We start from the raw sequence: 24,802 nt of genomic DNA on the forward strand, positions 1-24,802 counted from the left end.
ATTGTAATCGATTACTTTTTTTTAGTAACGTGTACAAGACTGGGTATACAGCTATGTTACTGAGAAGTTGCGATAGTGCAAACGATGGGGTGTTGGGGAGGCAAGTGAAGCAAAGACCTATCTTACAATTGTGCCGTCTTCATTAGAAGCAAGATTTCAGTTTGCTTCTTCAACCGCTCTTGACGCCAAGTTTTCCAATTTCGGAAAAATCCGGGACAGCGTTGATGGCGCAAGCCCGAGCCAATATTTAATGGTCTTTATCAAGTAATAAAACAAACATTCAGCAGAGGTAAGGACGAATAAATACGCAATAGAGTCCAAAATGAGATAAACAGCCTATTAGAGGAGATGTGTTTCAAACAGTAAAGAAGAGATTAGGGAAAGCGACTTGATTTATAAGTTTCGAAAATAAATGTATTATCAACGACCTGAACCCTTTATTGCGCAAGCCGATCCTTGTGCAGACACGGGAATGGTTCCAGCAGCCACGCGATGCCAGAAAGCGGCTGCTGGAACGAACCCCGCATTCCAGGACCCCTCGATCTCCACCAAACGAGCGGCCTCGGACCTTCAGCTCAGGGGAAAAAGCGTTCGGCCGCGCTGGCTTCCTCAATCTCCCGGATTGAGCGTACCCGCGTCTACGAGGGAAGACACCTGGACGTCTCAAGGTCGTTGTGGCGCTCGCAGCTAGCCGCTTATTTCGCTGTTTTTGAGGATTATCCCTACAGAAAAAGCCGACACAAAAGAAGCCCCTGCCGTTACGTGATTTTTGGGAGAGGGTGAAAAGGGGAGGGCGCGAGGGCCATTTTCCTACCTTGCGGAAAATGGTTTCGTTGGTCGGTCTTTAAACTCGACACCTGCAAAGTCCCTTTCCCGCTCGAATATTGGAAACAGCTCGGCTCAACTGACTATTTATCCGTCAACACGGAGTTGGCGGCAAAATGAAAAGAAGCGCAATACTCTCGCTCTGCAAGCAGAGCCTGTACAGTTACTCTTGGAGAGGTGGAGCCGTAGCGACCACGCCGAGCTGCGGTGCCAGGAAGGAACTTTCCCCATGTAAAAGCCGTAGAAAAGTGAGCATTTTCACTCTAGACCGACCGTAGTGTAACACATTCACAAAAACATCAAGGGGCGTAAGCTGTTCCCATTCGAAGGGGTAAAATCGCTATAATAATATTTCCTCAAAAGCCGCAATACAGGCTGCGATTAAAAGATATTGCCTCTAATACTGCTGACAGTATAAAACACTGCATTTTTCTGGTATGACACAAAGGCGCTCTAAATGAGTAGTGTTTTTAGGTTAACTGTGACGTTAAGGTGTCAGCTCACGTCACGGTTTACGCGACGTTATATTGCGTAACATGACGCCAGGTGGCCTCATGTAGTAGCATAACGTCACGGTGTCCCGTGACGTTACGCCAGAATATAACGTCATAATGTCAACCGACGTCACGGCATCACGTGGTTCACGTGATGTCAGGTGACGTGGCACCATGATGTCACGTTCCATCGAGGCTATCCATGGGCGCGCTTACGGGATTTGGCATTACGAGTGCTACTCATTTGAAACAAATTGCCCGCAATCGAGAGTATACCAGTGTGGATGGGCAACATTCCCGACAGGAGCGCCACCCTCGATGGTGTGCAGAGTGGTTGGACGTAGTAGTTGTTGAGGATGATTCCGTCGGCAGCAAGAACATCCATGTTCGGGGTCGGTATCTGGGGAGATCCGTGAAAGCTGACGTCGTCCCATCCCTGGAAGAACGCCAAAGTACCCTCAGAAATCAGCAACTGGGCTGGAGATTCTGTAGTTCAGAGCAAAAGTTCGGGGAAAAGGTAACCACCGCCAAGTGGATTCCACGCGATTTTCATGCAGGAGTTGAGGCACCACCGCCATTGTCCTAGAGCGAAATTCGCGCGAGAACGAAATTTCGAAGAATACTCCGCGGTTCGCAAAACACCCGATGAAAATGTGAAGGCCCATAGACACATATGTGTATGAGCGCGATGCATTCCGTTTCTGGAGGTGGCCGCAGAACGTTGCGGAGCGCGTTTGGACAAAACTTGTACACAGTTGCGTTCAAACGCAGTGGACCTCTGTCAAGAGCCAATAAACACGCGCTACCGTCGCTTGCGGCTCAACAATTGTAAGTAAAGACCACGGCTAGATGGCGGCGCCCGGCTGCAGCGTCGGCGTGGGCACTGTTTCGGGGAGATCTCGCTTGCTGCGAGATTGACTCATCGCAACCCCGGAGTAACCATTTTCCCTAAAACCCTCGCTCCACAACAGGCAAACGCAAGCTCTGTCTCCGAACGGAAAAACGGACGCACGTCGCCGATGGGAGCAGGCGAGCACGTAACCGTCCTTTTCTTTTCTCGGCTTCTGATTGGTCTACAGAGCACTCGGCAAGAGAAGCCGCTCTGGATGTTGAGCACGGTTCTACTCACTTGCGGTGCGTTAAGGCCCATACGAACATTTGCATTTGAAAGCTTTCTAATGTGGATCGGCGACCCTGCGTCCAGGAGCGGTTGTTTGAGCTACGACGCGCGCCGTCCCTCAACATCCTGTAGCGCGACGCAGATGAGTAGCGACTGGCTCAACTTTCCAAAGCGTTGCGTTACGGTAGACCAATCAGACGCCGAGAAAGAAAGGGAGGGCCGCGTGATCGCTAGTGCCGGTCGACGGGGAGTATCCGATTCTTTGTTCAGACACACCTTGTGTTTCTCGTTTTGATCAGCGGTGGGGACTGTGGGAGCAGTTTTTTTCTAAAACTGCGACGGTCCCAGCGGGACAGTAGTAGCAAAACAGCGAGGTCCTCCCAAAATCGGCCACTTCAACGCTATCACTGGGCGCCGCCATGTTGCCTAGGATTTCTCCTTTCTCCAAGAGAGGCGATCTAAGTAGCCAGCACCTTCACCGCCGGAGCTGATACATTGTTTCGCCTTCCAACAGATAGACTCCTTATCGCTGCCCTGTCATCACCCGTACCGCCACGTGCAGCGCTGCCACCCCTGCTCCCGGCGACGGCAACATCCGGTGCCCTCCTTCAAAAGGAAGACCGCAGCGGCTGTCTCGGGCATAGAGAGGCGATCTAAGTAGCCAGCACCTTCACCGCCGGAGCTGATACATTGTTTCGCCTTCCAACAGATAGACTCCTTATCGCTGCCCTGTCATCACCCGTACCGCCACGTGCAGCGCTGCCACCCCTGCTCCCGGCGACGGCAACATCCGGTGTCCTCCTTCAAAAGGAAGACCACAGCGGCTGTCTCGGGCATAGAGAGGCGATCTAAGTAGCCAGCACCTTCACCGCCGGAGCTGATTCATTGTTTCGCCTTCCAACAGGTACGTGCAAGTCGTTTTACCAACAAACGCATCGTACCAGCTACTTAGATCGCCTCCCTATTTTGCAACGCCTGTTGTTTCGAGCAGTATGCCAACGAACCAAGAGCTGGCGAAAGAAGTTCAGCTACTGAGGGATGAGCTAAAAAATCGAAATGCTGAGTTTAAAAAAGAGTTTGATGTTGCAAACAAAGAATTCCGTACTTTGAGGAACGAACTGCATGAGGCTCAGAATAGTCTGGCCTCCATGAACAAAGATATCGAAGAGCTGAAAGCAAAGTGTGATAGTTTGAGTGCAGACAACACAAAACTGGAACAGAGCAATGAATTATTAGAAACTAATAACAGAGACCTAACACGGCAGGTCGCCCAACTCGAGCAGTACTCACGTCTCAACAACGCTGAGATCCGTGGCGTGCCCAACAACCCGACCGAAGATCTCGGAGAGCTTTTAACGCACATTGGTAACCACATCAACTGTCCCATCACTAAAGCTGACATCGACATCGTGCACCGGGTTCCCACCCCAAGTCAACTAAACGCTCACAACATAATCGCGAGATTCATCTCGAGGGATCATAAGAACGATTTCCAAAAGAAGGCACGCCGCGCTCGCATCACAAGCAAAGATTTGAACCTACAAGAGGAACCGCGTCAAATCTTTTTTAATGATCACCTTTCTCCTCTAAACAAAAAACTCTTCCCTGCGGCACTGCGCCTAAAGAAAGACAAGGAATGGATGCATCTGTGGACTGACCAATGTGTTATTAAAGCCAGAAAAACTAATGGGAGCTCAGTTCGCAAGATCATGTCCCAGGATGATTTGAGCGTCTTTGTCTAGCTGCTAAATCTTTCTGTGTCCCTCTTCGGTTCTCACTTTTTCTTTTCCTTATGAACGTATCCTTGCTTGAACCAGACCTATTTTCCAGACAGACATCCACTTCATCAGAGTTATCGGTACTCCATCTGAACGTCAGAAGCTTACGTAGTCATTGTGACGATTTGATTTGCTTATTATCTACCCTAAAACATGATTTTCACTTTATCGCCCTTTCTGAAACATGGCTCAGCAATAACACGAATAACAACTTCAATATCCCTGGCTATCAGGTAATATATGGTCATCGCGAACCACAAGAAATAACGTTTCCGTCTAAATCACACGGGGGAGTTGCTCTTTACATAAAAAATACACTTACTTTCAGACTTCGAGATGACATTCGTGTATCATCTAATCTTTGTGAATCACTATTGATAGAAATTCCGCCAAATGCCTAATCACCTAGTGTAGTTCCCGATAAAACAAAAAGTACACTCATTGGCGTCATTTACCGTTCACCAAATAATGCAGTTGAGCACTTCCTAGGCAGCTTAAATGAAACCCTCAAAAACATTTCTCAAATTAATTCGAATGTCATCATTATGGGCGACATAAACATTGACACTTCTGCTGATTCATTCGTCACTTACAGATACCTAGATACACTAGCCGTCTACGGACTACAACAATGCATAACAACAACTACCCGCTTTAGCGACACAAAACGCAGCACTTTGGATCACATAATTACGTCTTGTCATCCAACAGACTTCACAATTGGCACTATTGCAAGCGACACCCAATTTCGCTGTTTCTAATACACATAAGGTGCAACAATCGATAACACAAACTGCTCAAATATACGATTACAACGTAATAATAAATACATTAAACACGAAGTCATGGGAGAGCGTATACCAGGCGCCCACGGCCGACCTAACACTAGACAACTTTTTAGAAACACTAAAATCTTCCATTCAAATAGGTACGAAAACCAAACCCCTATCCCGCAGATCAGTCAGAAAAAGCCCCTGGTTAACATACGGACTACAGCGATCTATCAATCACAAAAACAATATGTATAAAAAACTAAAACGCAATCCATTTAATCTACGCCTTCAATCTAAATACAAATTGTATAATGTTTGTTTAAAGAAATTAGTTAACGTAGCTAAACAGCAGTATTTTTTTAGCAAACTTTCTAACGCCATTAACAATCCCAAAGAAACCTGGAAAATTATTAACTCTGCATTAAATAAGAGTACTACCGAACAAACCGTGTCAGCCTTGAGCACCGACCATGGCATAATTACGGACAAACAAGAAATTGCTAACACGCTCAATGACTACTTTTCAACTATCACTACAAACGTACAGTATCTTTCATGCACAAATTTATCCACTGGAACACCAAATATAGCTCGTAATGACACGACGTTTTTTCTTTACCCTGTCGATCCAGAAGAAGTTCATAATACCATTAACACGCTAAAAAATACTTCGTCGTCGGGGTGCGACGGAATACAGACGATAATACTAAAAAAATGTGGTTCCATCATTGCGTACCCTTTTGCTGATATTATCAACAAAATTTTCACGACTAGCTCTTACCCTGACTTACTCAAAATAGCAAAAGTGATTCCAATATTTAAAAAAAGGAGACAAACTAAAACCAGAGAACTATCGACCAATCGCCTTACTTCCTGTCATTACAAAAGTGATTGAAAAACTTCTACTAAACCGACTGAACCTGTTCTTCTCTGAAAATAATTTGATCACTCCGTCACAATATGGATTTCTTAAGGGGAAATCAACAGAACTCGCGTTATTAAATATGGTAGAGACAACAAAGCAAAATATTGAAATGAACTTATTAACAATGGGAATCTTTGTAGACCTAGCAAAAGCGTTTGACCTAATTAACCATAAACTTTTACTACAGAAATTAAGTGCTTACGGGGTTCGCGGTGTTGCTCTCAATCTAATCGAAAGTTATCTATCAAACAGATGCCAATTTGTCACTTTAGATGGCATTATTTCAACAACTAAACCTATTACCATCGGTGTTCCGCCAGGCTCAATATTAGGTCCCTTTCTTTTTTTAACATATATTAATGACCTGGCAGCCTATTTACAAAAAGATTGTGTTCTTTATGCCGACGATACAAATATTTTTATATCTAATGCAAGCGTGACCGAACTATACATGGAAGCTAATAACACTTTAGAAAAGCTTGCTAAATCGCTAACCCATAACAAATTAGTTCCCAATATAGCGAAAACAAACTACATAATTTTTGCCCCGAAAAACAAACTAATTTTAAACACACCTCAGCTTTCGTTTGCAAGTATTAACCTAACTCGAGTGTACCATACTAAATTTTTAGGACTAACACTTGACGATCAGTTAACGTGGCACCAACACGTAAAAGACACAACTAATAAGATATATCGAAATATTCCAATTCTATATAAACTACGGCACATGTTTTTCTTACGAACCCTCCAAATGCTTTATCATAGCTTCATTCATACTCACATTTCGTACGGGTTATTCATTTATGGATTGACATATAAAACAACACTAAAACCCATAGAAATCGCCCAGAACAAGGCACTACGAGCAATGCTGTTTGTTAATAGGCGCGAAAGTGCTCAATTTGCGTACCGCTTCCTCAACATTTTAACAGTTAATCAATGCCTCGATTATCGTGTAGCATTATTAACATTTAAGTTCATCACCAATCAAGTAACATGCTCTTCAATTAGTTTTACTCATCAAGATGTCATGTATCTTCTGCGTTCACATTCACAAGCGTCACTGTCTGTACCATGGATACGAACTAATTATGGTGCGTTCACCTTCATTTATATTGCTACTAAAACGTGGAACTCTCTACCACCCTGCCTAACTGTCATGTCATCATTCTATATCTTTAAACAAGCCATACGTGCCCACATACTATCTGCATGATTCATCAACCATTTCTATGCCCCTCCCCCTCCCCCCCCCCCTCCGATTCATTCTTCTCTCCTAGGCACACCTTTCACACAATCACACACACACAAACACACACTGATATTGTCCTTTTTTCTCGACTTTCTAGCTTTTCTTCTCTCTGTTTTCACTTGGTTTAATATTTTGATTATGCAGATACCACAATTGTGTTTCGTTTTTTTTATTTTTTATATAATAGTGTTAACTTGATCGCTGACTAACCCTTTATTACCAAGGGGTCCCTTCAACAGTTTTCTTTTGAAAACTTTGGGACCCCCGTCTGAATAAGTGTAATTATCTAACATCTTGTGTACAAATAAAAACACATTTTGACTTGACTTGACTTGGTAAGCCTCTAGCGACGACAGAACGTTCTTATTGCCTCTTGACTGCGGCCGTCTGTGTGTCAACGCAACTGCATGTTCAAGCTTGGCGAAATGGCTCTTCAGAACGCTATACGCCTACATGTCGCAACCGTACTCTCAGTGCTCGAACGAAAATGTCGGTATAGACAGTCAGGCTTTGGCTGTGCAGCGCTGTGGCATTAATTCAGCAGCGGAGGGAAGGAGGGAGGGATGCTCGGGTGGTAAAAATAATCCAGTATGGCAGCGGATCAGGTTGTTTTATATTGTAGTTTTTCGTCAATCGGTTTCATGACAAGCGTCGAAATCGTTATGGCCCATAAGCACAGTCGCGTATGAAGGCGCTTGAGTGCGGAACGGTGTCCTTGCGGCAGGAAACGGTTGCTTGTATTCGTGTGTCCCCTGAGGGAGGCGAGACAACGAGACTTGTTGAATTAAAAAGGAGATCGTTGACGCCGTGCGCCTTATGTCTGCCCGTTTTTCTTCTGAATATTTGTCTATCAATGATATTAGTCTAAGTCGTTTTGTAACAGCTTTTGGAGCAGGTAAAAGTGAATTTGATAGGAGCAAAATGTATTTTTAAATCATTAGCGCACACGTCGTTTTCATTCTTACAACTGCATATACTATGTTACGATTAATGCGTCAGCCTGTCCAACTAAAAGTCAATGTCACATTTGTCTTCTCACAAACGGGCAGCCCTTTGTAACAAACGTTTACACAGCAGAAGCGATTCCCTTAAACAAAGAACTAGCGCTTAGTTGCGTGGAGAAGCACCAGCCACGGTGACACCAAGATGACAGATGAATCACAGCACAAACGGCTGCGAATTGTTAGTTCTCTCTCTTCGCGTCAGAGTCCTCTCCTTCTGGCCCCAGTGACTCAACTAGGAGGCCGACAGATACGTCAAAAAAAAAAAAAAACACTTCACGAATAAAGGGTGATTGTAACTCACAGTAACTCCCTACTGCTTTGTTGCGTTTTGAAGCTTTTTTTTCTATTTTAAGCTTTACGTTGCTATGAGTAAACACGTAGCTGTCATGCAATAGACCCGTCGTGGCCTTCATAATATTGATGACGCAAACATTTTTCTTGATGAGCTCAGTATCGCGGCACTCTGTTCACAAGAAACTCATCTCAATGAAAACTAATAATGGATCTCACGTCTTCGCCAAGCTTTAAGACGGTCGGCTTTCCCCAAATCCTTCCAGTGTTGTTGCAGTGGTAATGCAGAGTGGGCTTGTGTGTGCCCCAGTTTGGCTTCAAACACTTCTTGAGGCAGTGGCAGTTCGTGTCCCTTTTAATCGTCTCATCACCATTGTTTTTTTCTCTACCTTTTACCTAATAATTCACTCAATTTCCATAAACTTCAATGAATCGTAGATAAGCTGCCTAACCATTTTTTAATCCTGGTGTTTTTTAATACCCACCACATTTTGTGGGGCAGTTCTCGTCAAGCTTCCCACGGTGGAGTTATTGAACGCCTTTTATTATGAACCAGGCTCTGCCTTTTGAAAGAGAGAGCTAACTTTTTTTAGCTCTAACTGTAACACGTTCAAATAAATATACAGTTCCATATAATCACCATCTTTACTTTCATGCTTTTCGTGGAAATTTTTAAATATTCCTTTCTGAAGCAATTTTTTCCGCACCAACAGGGCTTCATTTCGTTCAGAAGCTGTTTGTAATTGATTCCTATTTACTCCATGTCTGGAGAAGAGGCGACAATTTATGTTTCTGAATCTTTATTTAATGCTGCTGCATCGTCTTTACCAGAAACCTCTGGTAATCCACGTAGGAGATGCCCGCCCTGGTGGAACGGAGGGTACAGAGCCAATCAAAAGAAACAAAATAGGTCTTGCGGAATTTTCCCCCGATACCCGGCTGCTCTTAATTAGATTGAATTTAAAAAAGCAGGGCCAATGCTCGGTGGCGTGAACAAGAAAACAGGCCACAACGGCATTGTGGGTTAAATATACTTCATCCTTAAATTGCTTTGTTCCGTTTAAAGAAGTGTGGGGGCGCCGACGGAAAGTCCAAGGAGATTAATAATATTTTCGAGTTCCTCTTTTTTTCCCCTACTGTTTCACTAAATAACCAAGCAAATGTTCTTGAATAACATTAACTGCTCATCACTAGGTCATCTAAGTTCAGTGTAAAGTTTAAGAAATTCCAGTATACTGCTGAAAAACAGCCCATTTTTTTGTTAGGGTCCGTCACTGTTTTGTACAACAAACCACTCACCATGTGTGAACCCTAAGTGGCACTTTTTACAAAAAAGCAGGCTGCACCAGGCCTACGGAAACTTCATTACGAAATGCTTAAACACCTGTCCCCTAAGTTACTTCGCGATTTGTGACGTTTTTTAATCACTTGTATAAACAATCTGCCTTCCTTCATTGAAGAAAATGTCCTCACCTTATACTTCTCTTGAAACCTGGTAAAGATCCCTCCATCCCCCAAAGCTTCCTTCCCATCACACTAACTAGTTGCCTGGGTACCGACATATGAGAGGCTAATCAATCGGAATCTTCTGTATTACTTGGAGGCTGATAACTTTTTTTTAATAATAACCAGTGCGGATTTCGAGAGGGACGATCAGCCACAGATCCTTTGGTTTGTTAAGAAACCTTTGTTCGTGAGGCACTTGAACACCGGCAGCACTGTGTCTAGGTATCTTTGATGGCAAAAACTGTATAATACTGCATGGAGGTATGATGCTCTTTCGGGATCTGTACAACCGCGGCATGCGTGACCAATTGCTTTTATGCATACAGAACTTTCTAACTCAACGAACCTTTCAGGTTCCCTTAAGCAGCGCACTGTCAGGTGTATTTTCTTAACAAAATGGGGTCCCCTAACGGGGAGTCCTGAGCGTTACTCTTCGCTGTTAAAACCAACAGTCTTGCAAAGGCGATACCAAAATCGGTATTTTATTTCCTCTATGTAGACGACCTGGAGATCTTTCTCTTCATTGAACCCCTCCAGTTGTGAGCGGCAACTACAACTTACTATCAACAGGATAAGCAAATCGCCAGATGAAAACGGTATCCAGTTCTTACACGAAAAAAATTCTGTTCCTTTCTCATTGCGCCGCGGTTTGCCTTTGAGCCTCATTTTGAATCTCAATAACGTATACACATCTGTTCAACAGAAACACAAATATCTCGCTGTAATCTTTGACAATAAATGATTACGATAAAAAACTGGGGAAGTTCGTGAGAGTTCATGTTGAAAAAACAGCGCGACTACGACAAGGACAAAAAGACGTAGAGCACGCAGGCCAAGCGCTGACTAACAACTGATTTGTTATTGGAACACAAGGAAAAAAGAAAAGAAAGGAAAACATGAAGTCAAATGTTCGGGCGCTTGCTAGGCGCCTCGTGGAATATGTCGCCGTCTTTTTTCATCTCAGGCAATCTCGTAAACCTGGATGTAGAAATTCATTTTCTTCTTTCCTTCCTCAGGCGCTCTTGTAATCCTAAATCCAGAAAGTTGATCTCGCTGGGGGTTAGAGACAACGAAGTATTTCTCACACACGAGCTGTTGTTTTTCGTGACGTTGTAGGCTTCAATCATCGCTCGACAATCTTGACGTGTCATTGATATAATACACTGGTTTCATTGTTAGTTGTCGTTGTCAGTTGTTAGTAGTTGTTAGTCAGCGCTTGTCTTGTGTTCTCTCACGTCTGCTAGTCGTTGTCTCAGTCGCGCTGTTTTTTCAACTTCGACAATAAGCTTACTCGTGTGGCCCGTTTGAAGGATTTGAAACTCATATGCTGAAGTTCTTAAAATGTATTTTTGTGCTGTCCAAGATTCAATGGGGGTCGGGCAGGTGATGCCTTTTACGATTATACAACTTCTTAGCTCGGTATCGGCTTGACTACGGTGCACTGGTGTATGATTCAGCAATGAACATCTACTTTGAAAATGCTAGACCCAGTTTGCCACTTAGGCACTGACTTGCCTCTGGTGCATTTTTCACATCGCCTGTCAAAAGCTTATATGCCGAAACGCATTAGATGTGGCTTAAAAAGCGCAGACGGTACCTTAGTCTTTATTATGCTTACAGGGTCTATTCTGATCCACAACACCCAGCTTACAGTGCCGTTTATATCTGTCGTTTCTCTAGACTTTTCTTTAAAGCGTGTGGAGCATTGTACGGCCACTCAAGTTTTGTATTTACAGTTTTAGTGTTTCTCTTCATGTCCCATTTCATAATGCTGCCGTGCTAAATTACAGGGGCAGAATTGCTCCTTCGGACGAAGTTACAATTTTCTGAGAATGAACACTAACAAACTACAGTTAGAGGGCTGTATCCCCACAAGTTTTCAAGCAGGAGTTTTTTTCATTGTAGGAGACATATAAAGATAACATTGAATTTTATACCGATGGATCGATATCCTCGTCATTTGTTAGTTGGGGGGCAGTATATACGGGTTCCTTTATGAACGCTCTTCAACTTAACTGTGCAGCAATCATCTTTACCACAAAGCGCTGTGACGTTTTACTAGCTTTTGACCACTTATTAGACAACAATATAATGAAAGGTATAATCTTTGTTGTTTCTCAAAGCGTGTTACTGGCTGTTTCCTCCCGTCCTACAAACAATCTTCTTAACCCACATGTGCGAAGTAAATTAAATTAAGACTTTGAACTCAGACATAGCATAAAACTTTGTTGGCTTACAAATTATGTTGAGATTTCAGGGAATGCGAAAGCCAGCATATCGGCTATATCTGCCAAGGATTTAATAGAAACTTGTGGCTTACCCCATCAACTTTTGAAGTCATTTGTGAAGAAATCACTCTTGATGTTATGGCAGTTGCAATGGAACAGCAAATGTGATAATAAACTTCCTGTCGTTATGGCCACCTCGGTAAAGTGGGATATCTCGTTTCACAAGGAACGGCGTGTAGATGTTCTCCTCTGCCGCCTGACAACTGGCCACACACGCTAGGCGCAGCGGTACCTTCTTCGCAGCTAAAATGGAAAGCTCTTTACCCATTGTGGGAAAGGGCGTACAGTGTTGCCCATCTCATGGCATTGCCCATTTCACCATCAATTCCGTAAGTCTGGCTTCCCTGAACTTTTTTGTGGTTATCTTCTTTTTCACTTAATGTTTTACAGCGGAGCTGCGTATGGCTCATTTCCCCAAGATCGTGTCCGCCAGCAAACTAATGTCGTCACAACACTCCGGACAGCTACCGACATCTATGAGCGACGGCAGCAAACAGACGGCCGGCTTGCCGGTTCTCTGGTCGCCGCTGTCATTTATTGATTACGGCAACCTTTCCACTATGGCTTGCCGACTGCTGCAGGCCATCATTTCATTTCCACCATAGTACAGCTTCGCTGGTCTTCCTCTTTCACCAGAGTGGAAAGGCTGATTTTTTTTTTACTTGGTGAATGCAATTCAGTGGCTTTTCACCGTGTTTTTGATTATTTTATGAAAAACTGGCTATTGACACCAGGTGTAATTTGTTTCCAGTTATCTCAAATCGTTTTGCTTAATGCATTTTAGACATTGAGTTGGCGCAGTATGAACTCCGTTTTCATTGCACCATTAAAAAGTCCAATCATCGCCTTCCCAAGACAATAGGCGGCGGCGATAGGGAGAGGGTCAAAGAGATGGAGCAATTAAACAAAAGGAATTCCGAGGAATCACCACGCCAGTGTTCCGCAATATTATGGGCGCTTTTGTCTCAGTAAACCAGAAAGCTATCTCCGACGCACTCTGCTATGCCGCGATAGGGGGCGCTTTTATGCATGTATTTTAAAAGATCTAAAAACAGAACTGTTCATATCGTGAAGGCAGACGAGAAAACATCTGAGTATATTCTTGCTCGTGGCGTGCCACATGGGTGTGTGGTTCTTTTCGCCGCATTTCAAGTTACGCGAGGAATGACGAAGAGGGGGAGAGCACAATCTCTCCAAGATCACGTGGATCTTTGCTTTCGAACATCATCGTTTTTCGCCGGTAAGGAATACTAACAACTGCCGCTGTAAGACGATTTCAGTTTAATCAGCAGGAACTACACTTGAACACGACATTTTGCCTCAGCCAGATAACAGCTGCGTCTAATTTGACAGCTCTTTCCAGTGGTCACCTCCACCGCCGATTTCACTACCCTCGAACTCTACGTTCGGCGTAAACTGACTTTACAGCTAGGAGAAATCTGAGTCAACTAGCTCACCATGTCATCCGCAAGCATGAATATAATGTGTGGGCGTGACGTCGATGCTGATGATCCCAGCACAATGAAAGCCAGCAAAAAAATCATCGCAAGTCAGCTGTTCTGAAAAAAAAAATTATAACGACCTTTACTTTTAAAGTGCTATAATTCATGAAATGCAGTATTTAAGAAGTAATTTTGTTAATTTGTTTCGAAGATGACATACAGTTTTGTATAGTATTGGTCACGTGGCGCCAACTTAAATGTATAAAACGTTAAGTTCAGATGATGCCAAGTCACGCAACATCAAATTTTCTGCTAAATTTAGCGGGGAAGCTGAATTGTTGTTTAGGTCACGTAACATTAATCTCCTTGCTAACTTTAGAGGGAAACGCACGGATGCACAAACAGACGGACAATATTCTGAGATTGGGTGGTGGGGGTAAAAAGCATTTCCTGCTTTTGTAATAAAAAGGCAATATAGAAAAAAGAAGACTTGATACCCCTGGGGCTTTATTAGGTACATTTTTAGGTGTTTATTCGTCGAATTGGTGTTTTACGTTTCGCGGTAATAAGGTATCTTTGTTTTAAAGGTATAGTCTAAGACGAATCGAGAAACAGCTCTTAGAGCACAATGTGTGTGTGTACAGAATCCCTGCGTTTTTAGGTGCTCCCAGTTCATGATAAGTAAAAGAGATTTTCAATATTTGCAAGTTCTAAACCCAATATTGTTGTGTGATCGCAAAAGTATATAATAATCCTTGCTCTACTGGAGAGTGTTACGGCACCGCAATAAGTGAAGCAGCCCATACCAGCAGGAGTGCGGTGCCGCTGTCACGACATTGACATACATAGGACAAAACAACGGCAACAAGAACACCGATGTACATGTACACATTAACAACACGTTCCGCAAATGCAGCATTACACATAAATTTGACATAGGTCTGGACATTTATTTTCATTGTATTTGTATTTCGTTTCTTGTTGCTTATTTTCAAAACTGCGAGTCGACATAAACTACGCACTTCCATCGATAACCCATAGAACTGTTCCATAATCATGTATCTTTTATCATACGATTGCAGTGTCTTGTTTTTATAGGCTATAGACTACAAGACATTGAAATTGCATGAGTTGTGGGCTATAGACTATAGCCAGCAATTGTGATTAATCAGCCATAAAAGTATACCTTGAATGATAAAATACAGATTCATAGTGGTGCTAGCTTCACGTCGATAAATGTGTTCCTGTTATCGAGGCCGCCTGCAGAGCTCCAGGCACCACCTCTCATTTTTACGATTTGTGAAGAGCAACAAGAAGGCTGACACAGCGTATACCGTCACCCCTTTTCGAAGGCGCTGATGTCACTGACGACGTTGCGAAAGCGAACTGTTTAAATGAGCACTGTAAATCCGCTTTCAACGCCGAGATTCCGGCTGGGTACACGTCCCGTTTAATAAATCTAGGATATAATCTAAAGTCTTCGTCTATCAATCAATAAAATGTAATCAAAAAGCTGCTGCTTAATCTTGAAACGTCGAAAGCTACCGGGCCTCACGGCATTCCTGCTGTCGTGCTTAAAAGCTGCGCATCTAACCTGCCGTGCTTTCTACAAACTATTTTTACAAAAAGCTTATCTGAGCACAAGCTTCCAGATGATTTGAAATCTGCGAATGCCGTGCTCGGCCACAAAAGCGGTAGCAAAAATGTTGTTAGTAATTATCGGCGTATATTATTGACGTATCTTATCTAAAATTCTTCAGCATGTCGTTTAGAGTAGCGTCATTGCACATTTAGACAAACATAACTATTTTACAACACAGCAATATGGTTTCCGCTCCGGTGCATTGCGTGCAACGCTGTTGAATTTCATTAAGACATCGCGCTTGCAATCGAATCCGGAAAAGAGGTAGATTCTATTTTTCTTAATATGGCTAAGGCATTCGACAAAGTAGACCGTTGTCTGTTACTAAGAATAAGCTAGTGTGTTTGAATGCCAATTTCGATGTCTAGTCTTTATTGATAACTACTTGAGTGATAGAAAATACTGTGTACTTTTGAAGGGTTGTTCACCCAATAACGTGACTGTGACACCTGGTGTTCCCCAAACTTCAGTGTTTGGGCCTCTCCTCCTTCTGACATATAATATTGACATCTGCTCCAATATGTCTCCACGCTCTCAGCTTTTTGCTGACGATTGCGTCATATGCAGAAAAATTGAGGATGAAAAAGTTTATTTCACACTTTAACTAGACTTGAAAGTAAACATATTCGACAGATATCTGAATGGTTGGGTGAGAGTTAAAGTTCGAAAATTTATCTCCAACCAAAATTTGAAAGGCAACCCGACGTTTCAAAACCAGCACGGTTTCTTCTTCAGGGGTGACTGAATGCACGCGGACACACCACCAGCTCCTAACCTCTTCGTCTTCAAAAAAAAAAAAAAAGAAGGAAAGAGAAAAGAAAAAATTAAAAAAGGTAGAAGTTAGGAACTTGAAAAAAATTGTAAAATAACTTTTTAGTTATGGAGATGGTCGTCTCTTCAGCTTTTCCGTCAGGTCACGGAGGCCATGCGCGCACACAGAGGGCAGAGCGCCCAGCGACCTGTGTATGTTTCCTGCCGTGTGCTAGATTTGCCACGATTCCAAGAAAAATCTTCTTCGAAAATTGGACTCTGTGTCTACCACATTGGTGGACACATGGGTGGACACAGAGACGAATTTAGACATTAAAGCTACTAGAGTAGCCATTTTTGCTTAGGTCCTCAATTATGGTCTTCTTTTCCTTCTTTCTATCGGTTTCCGACGGGCAGATAGTCGTTGCCCTTCGCAGCAGGGTCGAAATTACTGAGGCCTTATTACTCGTTGGATGGTTGGAGTCGAAATCGAGGTAGCGTCCGGTGTGTGTTGCTTTTCGGGAAACCGCAAACGTCAGATCTTGTCCTCGTCGGTTCACCAGCACATCACGGAACGGCAAGGTGCCATCCGTCTAACATTCCACGGTAGATTTGATGGCCGGCTCGATAGAGTTGAGGTGTGTCAAAAAATTAGTCACGTCCAGTTCCTTGAGAATGCAGAAACAATCATCCACATAGCTCATGAATACTTTGAGACTGTTGGGGAAAGACCTTAGCGCTTTTGCTCGATTCACTCCATCGTGAGGTTCGCCGTTGTGACCAAGATGGCCGCACTCATTGCAGTGCCACTGACCTGTTTGAAAATCTCCCCTTTGAAGGTAAAGTATGTGCTGCCAAGCAAAAACTTGAGCAGACGGCACAGCTCCTCCACATTGGGGTTGGTTCTTGTGGTCAAGGAGCTGTCTTTTTCGAGGGCTTTGCGGGCTGCAGCAACTGCAAGGGGAACTGGGACACTTGTGAATAGGGAGACCACGTCGAAAGACACCTGTCACCGTCGCTGCGATGTATTTTCGAGGCGCGTTCCACGAAGTGGCCAGTATTTTCTACATGGGTCGACGTGTTTCCGACGAGGGGAGCCAAAGTCCGGTGAAGATAATTGGATAGCGCCCGAAGCGGTGAGCTTGTAAAGTCCACAATAGGTCGTAGAGGCACGTTGGGTTTGTGGATCTTTGGAAGGCCATAAAAACCTGGATCGGAGCCATTCCTGCAAATAAGTCGCAAGTAAAGGCTCTTTGACTCAGTGTATTTCTTTAAAATCTCTGCCAGAATTTTGTTCAAGTTCCTCTGAACCTGTGGCGTCGGATCTTTCTTTAGCTTTACATAAGCATGGCTGCGAAGAAGATCTCGTACCTTTTTCTCGTATACCTCCCGGTCCAGGATGACGGTCGACTTCCCTTTGTCAGCCGGCAGAAGCAAAATCTCCGTATCTTCGCGAAGTTTGCAAAGCGCTGTAACTTCTTCCGCCGGCAGGTTGTGTCGTTGCCGTTGTGGGAGCTTCGAAAGGATGCCCACCGCTTTAAGCCGCACTTCATCCCGGATGCTAGGGTCTAAGCGCGTAATTCCGTCATCCACAGCCGCGACCATTTTTGGAAGAGGCGGCCGTTGCGTTGTCATATTGAATCCGTGGCCTTTTGCTAAGACCGCAATCTCGCATGGCGAGCGTTGTCGAGAGGAGAGCTTCTTGACAAAGTTTGTGTCATTGGTGCCTCGACTTGAACCGTCCGATCTTTTTAGCCTTGAAATCTTCTCTTTCTGAGAATTCAGCCGTTTATCCAAAGCAGTAGATGCGACACTTGTGGCAAAAGCCTGCAAAGCCGGGAACACGTCCGGGATGCGGTGCTCGAGTTGCCGGCGTGCGAAGAAGGGGTCCAGTTCTTTTCTTCTTAGCGTGCTCTGGCAATCGTGAATTCTGGCACTTACCAATCGTTTCTCTGCCTGCGCCACGATCTTGTGCCCTTCCTCTGTGCGGACAAGGCGCTTGAGACGGAGGCTTCGGGGAACAAGGTTCATATCCCGGCACGACCTCGAGTATTCATGCCCTATTAATATTCATGCGCTATGTGGATGATTGTTTCTGCATTCTCAAGGAACTGAACGTGACTAATTTTTTGGCACACGTCAACTCTATCGAGCCGGCCATTAAATGTACCGTGGAGTGTGAGACGGATGGCACTTTGCCGTTCCTTGATGTGCTGGTGAACCGACGAGGACAAGATCTGACGTTTGCGGTGTACCGAAAAAAAACACACACCGGACGCTGCCTCGATTTTGGCTCCAACCATCCAACGAGTCATAAGGCCTCAGTGGCTTCGTCCCTGCTGCGGAGGGCAACGACTATCTGCTCGTCGGAAACCGATGAAAAGAAGGAGAAGAAGCCCATAATTGAAGACCTAAGGAAAAATGGCTAGTTTTATTGAGCGCATCGCCCGACGCCAAGGTCTCGCCGGACAAAACCATATGCCAGTAGAAGAACGACAGCCCCATCGAGTCGCGCGCATCAGCGTTCCCTACGTAAAGGGAACCGGCGAAGCGCTCGCACGAGTACTGGGAAAGCAAGGTATTCTGGTGGCCCACAAGCCCACGTCCACACTGGGAGGGTTTATGCCAAGACCGAAAGACCGTCTGCCAAAGGAAAAAGCACAGGGCGTGGTTTACACCATTCCTTGCGCAGAGTGCCCCGCAACCTAGATCGGCGAGACGAAGAACTTTCCCGAGCGTATCCGCCAACACAACAACGACGTGCGGAAGTTTGACAGTGAGCGCAGCGCCATCGCCGAAGATTGCGATACCCTAGACCATCGCATTGACTTTGGGAACGCGCACGTGGTGGACACAGAGCCCAATTTTCGAAGAAAACTTTTCTTAGAATCGTAGCAAGTCCAGCACACGCCAGGAAACCTAAACAGGTCGCTGGGCGCTCTGCCCTCTGTGTACGCGCATGGCCTCCGTGACCTGACGGAAAGCTGGAGAGACGACCATCTTCATAACTAAAAAGTTATGAAAATAACGGTCAGAGGAAGATGGCCACCGAGTTGTCGCACCGGCACCAAGGTCCGCATTTTCGCGGTGTGGCGTGCTTAGTGCCTTTCATCTGCAGCGCCATCCTTCTGCAGTTCCCAAGACGCCTTACTGGTGATAGCCAGCCGGTCTCCCAAGGTCCTGATATTTCCTCGGCTGTGGAAGGGTCTTGCGTCCTCTCCAGCCAGTCAGGCCTAACGGCCACACCTAGCTACAGAACAACTGAACGTCATATACGTGCTCGGTGGGTCATTCTTCCTCTATTGTGTTCCTCCGCGGCACCATCGCCGCCGTCGATCGTGGCCCGTCCATCGCTAGTCATCAGTGGTGACGTTGCACCGAACCCTGGTCCTGGGGCGGTCTGCTGGCGCTGTGATAGGCGAATTCGCGACACCCAAGCTGCCCTACGCTGTGATTCCTGTGATCACTGGTGTCATCGATCATGCGTTTATATGACTCTGCCGCAGTACCGCAAGCTCGGCAAATCTTCCGATCAGTGGCACTGCATCGCGTGCTCTTTCCCTGTCTTTGACGATGACCTTTTTTCGGAACCGTCCCTCCATGTAGCAAGCGCCTCAACAGTGTGCGCCTCCATCCCCTGTAAAGCTACTCGGCCTACCAAAGCTGTTGGGCCTGCCTCATACGGCACCAACAAGAGTCTCATACTCTGGTATACCAACTGCCGCAGTGTGAAGAACAAGGTTACCGACTTGCGCATGACGGTGGCGGCATTGCCGCCTAACGCGGTAGTACTGCTCACGGAGTCCTGGCTCGACCCAGGCGTGCATGACGGTGAGCTTTTGGACCTTTCGTCGCACGCTGTATTCTGCAAAGACCGTCAGAGCAGAGGAGCAGGTATATTAATCGCTGTCCCTTCAGGACTCAGAGCGATACGCCGCGATGATTTGGAACACCCTGAACTTGAAGCGCTGTTTCTCGAACTATTGCTGCCACGCGGTACGATACTTCTCGGCTAGGTTTATTGTCCACCTCACAACAAAGAATCTGCGTACAAACACCTTGACGCTTCAATGACCCGCGCAGCGAAAAAGACGTACAAAGACATCCTGATAATGGGCGACTTCAACGCTCATATCGACTGGTGGGGTCATGATGAGGCAGTTCCTGGTGACCGGGTCGATGACCTTCTTCTTGACGCAGTGTCTTCCGCCGGACTCTACCAAGTATGTCGGGCACCTACACACACGTCAAACGACGGCAATAATAGCTTCTTTGATTTGGCGTTCGTTTCGGACACTGTGAAAGTTCGGGCTTGCGATGTCATTTCCGGCCTCACCGGAAGTGACTACTCCGCAATTGAGCTGGCATACTTCACCACGCTGCCCCGCACGGGACGGATCGCCCGAACTTTTTTGGAATTATGCCAAGACAGACCATGCCCATATGTCCCAACTGGCCCACCTTGTTCCGTGGTGTATCACCACCACAGGGTCTGACTGTGTATCAAACTACGACCTCTGGTGCGACCTTGTCGCTGCTATTCAGCAAGAGTGCGTTCCAAACACCTCAAGTTCAGCGCGACGAAAGCGGTCCCAATGGATGACCACTGATTTACTGAAGATGGCCCGTAGGAAGCGGACTCTGATTAAAAAAGCTGCCCGCATGCACTGTCCTGTCTTATTACAAGAAGCTAAGCAGCTCCAAAGGCTTCTGAAAACCGCAATTTACGTTGCATTTAACAACTATTCACGCATCATCGCCGGAAAGATCAAGGACGATCCTCAGTTCTTTTGGGCATTCGTTAGTCGACAGCGGTCCACCCCTCACAAACCGTGCCTCCTATCCGGTGATCGCCGCGTAACGGCTCCCCGAGATATTGCCCAACTCTTCGCCACACAGTTCTCGTCGGTCTACGGTAGCCACTCAGGTGACCTCGATGTAGACACGCTTGTTGATGAAGTGGAAGCAAGCACCATCTGCCCCACCACTGTACTCTCCACCATTCAGTTTTCTCCTGAGGATCTACAAAGTGCCATCGAACGCCTCAAGTCATCACGCTCCGTCGGACCTGGCCACCTTGCTCCCACTTTCCTCAAGCTTGACGATGACGTCATCAGTGACGTCACTGATCACGTCATCAGCGACGATGACGATCCGGATGCCCATGACGTCATCTGTGACGTCACAGATGACGTCATCAGTAACGATGCCGATGACGTCACTGATGACGTCATCAGTGATGTCACGCGTCCCATAATGCACCGCGCGGTTACGCCGACAGCGACGGCGACGGCGACGCCGCTCAAGCTGCGCTCTCAAATATGCCGCTTCAAGTTCGTTTTTATGTCGACGATTGCGTTATGTTCAATGATGTTATTTCTTTACATTATCAGCACTTAACGAATCCTTCATGCGCTTTTTTTAGTTGGAGCAAAGAAATAGCAGATTAAAATAAATATTGACAGGTCAGCCTTCAGGAGGTTTACAAATACAAAATCACTTTTGTTGTCTGGTTATGGCAATGATGATAAAGTCTTAAATGAGGTTTAAGCATTCAAATACTTAGGCATTGTTTCACGCAAAACATTAAATGGGACAAGCAGATGAACATCACTTGTTCCAGCGCCCATAGGACGCTCAGGTACGTCAAACCTGTGTTGAAATGCTTTACTACCGTTCAAATTAGCCGCTTTTAAAACTCTTGTTCGGGCAATTTTGGAGTATGTCTTCGTTGTCTGGTACCTATATTAAAAAAAAAAAAAAAAAAAACATTAACCTTCTCCACTCAGTCCAGGCTCAGGCTGTTAGGTTTATTCACGATAGGTATAATCGACAATTCTCAACATCCTCTGTTTTTATAATGTTGGGAGTAATGTCTTTTAGGCGGACTGCCGAGCGGTTGAAAATATCTCATAAAATTGTTTAATGGGATTTCTGAATCTAGCGCATGAACTACATTAATTGCACAGGCGTCAATCGCACCAGACGGTATCATCCATTGAACATTGTTTGATTTCAATCATTTCAATTTAAATAATTTATTTTACAAATTAGTTTTTCCTTGGTCTACAAAGTTATGGAGCAGTGTTGATGGTTCTACACGAATGCTTCCCATGATGACTTTATATTAAAAATAAAGCAATGCACCTTGCATTGATGTGTGATTGTTAAATAAATATTTCTAGCGTTTTGTGTTTTTTTATATTGATTTATTTTATCCACTGTTCTCCACTAGTGCAATGGCCTCAATTGAGGTCGCAGCATCTACAAATGAATAAAATAAGTACAAGAAGAAAGCCTGCAACATCCGCGCAAGAACCGGCCGCAGAGACTATGAGACAGAAGAACAGAACACGACAGAAGCAGGGTACTGAGATGGTCGCGCCCTCGCGTATCTGCGGACACTTTCTGAAACTGCTTCTTTTTTTTTTTTAACTGTCGTACGTACAAACCCCTACCCACCTACAACTTACCTCCTATCGCAGTCCCTCGACACAGTATTAGATCCGCAAGGAGAGGATAAAAAGCCTGGGAAGTATCAAGGAAGCACGTGTGCGCCTATATGAGATAACTCGGCATGCGTTATCTCATATAGGTACAGGCAATTAATAAAATGCTATTTGTCATTCTATATTCAGTGGTTAAAATAATACTAGGCACATTATGTTTCTTACCGGTGGAAGAAATAAAAAAAATGTCAGAGATACTTGCAATACAGCTTGGTTTTCTGACATGCGTTCGGTATTAGATAACGTCATTTTCGACTCCTTAACTCTTCCTTGCACCCCGTGCCATCGTGTTGTATTATGGTGAAATTAATTCGGATGGTGTTGTTTTACTTTAACAAAACTTCAGTATACTGACGAATCAACTCTAGTAGTGCCCGATAATGCATATCGCAGCTGTTCATTAAAACGTTTAATATATACGGTAATAGATCGTATAATCTTAAAAGCCATACAACAAGCCAGATAACAGCAGTGATTGAACGCGCGATTTATAAAATACCCCACCGCAGCGTGCTGTCAGGTGGTCAGTTCAAACTTTGAATTAGTCTGTTTGGTGCATGATTAAACCGATGTTAGAAAACACAAAAAACGACCCGCACGAACGGAAAGCACAGGCAACGCCCTAGTCCGGGTTATTTAAATCGTTTGTAAATTGTCCCACAAACTCAACGCCGTCGTTTGGTTACCCAGATAATAATATATTACCGGCTACTCAAATTAAATTGGGCGTTACAGCAGCTAATACTTTTTTTCCCAAGCTGGATTGTGAGGGGCGTTCAAATAAACAGTGCGAAGTTCGACCGGCAGCAAAATGATAAAACATATTGTGCCGTAAACAAGAACATCTTGGGCTGAGTTAGGTTTAGGAAGCACTGTACCTTCATGTCTCTCTGCACTTTTTATTAAATGGTTAGTAACGGCTTACCGTTCAGGTTCCTGAAACTCCAACGGGAAGCGTCGTCCAAGCTCTCATCTGATCGTGCCGATTCGAAAGAGGTGCACAAAATGAAACAACTTAAAAAGACTTTTTTCAGTCAAGATTTTTATCTGTATTTATTTCCACTCCTAGACAATTGCAGTGGAGCTATTGAAATGGGTCACGCGCGAGGGTTATAAACGTCCGTGACGTTCGCCGGCCTCAACGCGGACACAGCAGCTTTTTAGTATGACATATGGGGTCAAGGCCTAAAGAGTCTGCTTTGTTCGTAGTTGTACGTAAATCCACTAAATCTCTGAGGAGGAGCCAATCTACCCGCCCTGGGCTCAAGTGATTGACAAGTCAGAGTTACGTAAGGCTTTCAAACTAAGCATTCACAAAACAAATATTCTTGTACGCTCGCAAGTGAAACATTATCGGCAGTAAAATGTGCGTGCATAAAAAGAGTGGCTAGTTATTTTTTATAACGATAATAATAATATTATTATTAATATTAGCAAGCACAAACTACAAAGTTCGTGCATTTGTGAAACGGGCCCGTTGAAGCCTTAAAGGCTTGTGAGACTTGACCATACAACACACAATGCATAAAACAACTTTTAGCTTTCTTGCTTAAGGTAGAAATCTATGTAATAAAAAATCTCAAACTGTAAGGCAAAGAGCAGAAAACTAGAAAACTTAAGTAGAACTACTTTGGAGAAAAAATATAAGGCAGTCGCTTCAGTGCCTTTAGCTTACTCTAGGATGTTAGTTCCAAAACAGAGTCAGGCAACTCGATAAAAAAAAATATCAGGTACATGGAAAGAACGAGTATGGTTTGCGTATTTAGTGTAAAAACAAGGTGTCCGAAAATGGGCAGATAAAGTTACTTGAGAGTCTGTCAATTATGATGTGTGGAGGAAAAACGTCCTAGAGCATGACAAATCTTCGGGCTCCTAAAATAATTCACGGAAAGCGTGAAGAGAAATACACAAAAAGAGAACGCCATATACACTCCAAAACAAACTACGTTTTCAGAAAATAATCAGACCTGCGTATGAAAAGGCACAAGCTTAATGAAAATCTCATATTCTACAAAATCATTAACAAACTTACACTCGTAAATTTTGAAAGGTTAGAACTGTCGAGATGTATACTCCACATAGAGATAATATTGAATCAATTCATGAGTGTGAAAGGTAGCATCATAGATATTTTGTTGTTCAAGAAACAACACACATATATAGTGTTTCCAAAGTGTTTGTCACTGGAAACACAGGCGAG

General features: G+C 44.5%; 1 pseudogene; it reads right to left on the minus strand.

The window, feature by feature from the left end:
* LOC8035641 overlaps positions 1–13,803 on the minus strand; it is a 75,780-nt pseudogene extending 61,977 nt beyond the window's left edge.
* Positions 13,804–24,802: the final 10,999 nt, after the last annotated feature.

Source organism: Ixodes scapularis, unplaced genomic scaffold, assembly GCF_016920785.2.
Source record: "Ixodes scapularis isolate PalLabHiFi unplaced genomic scaffold, ASM1692078v2 ptg001264l_1___fragment_5__unscaffolded, whole genome shotgun sequence".
NCBI classification, from domain to species: domain Eukaryota; kingdom Metazoa; phylum Arthropoda; class Arachnida; order Ixodida; family Ixodidae; genus Ixodes; species Ixodes scapularis.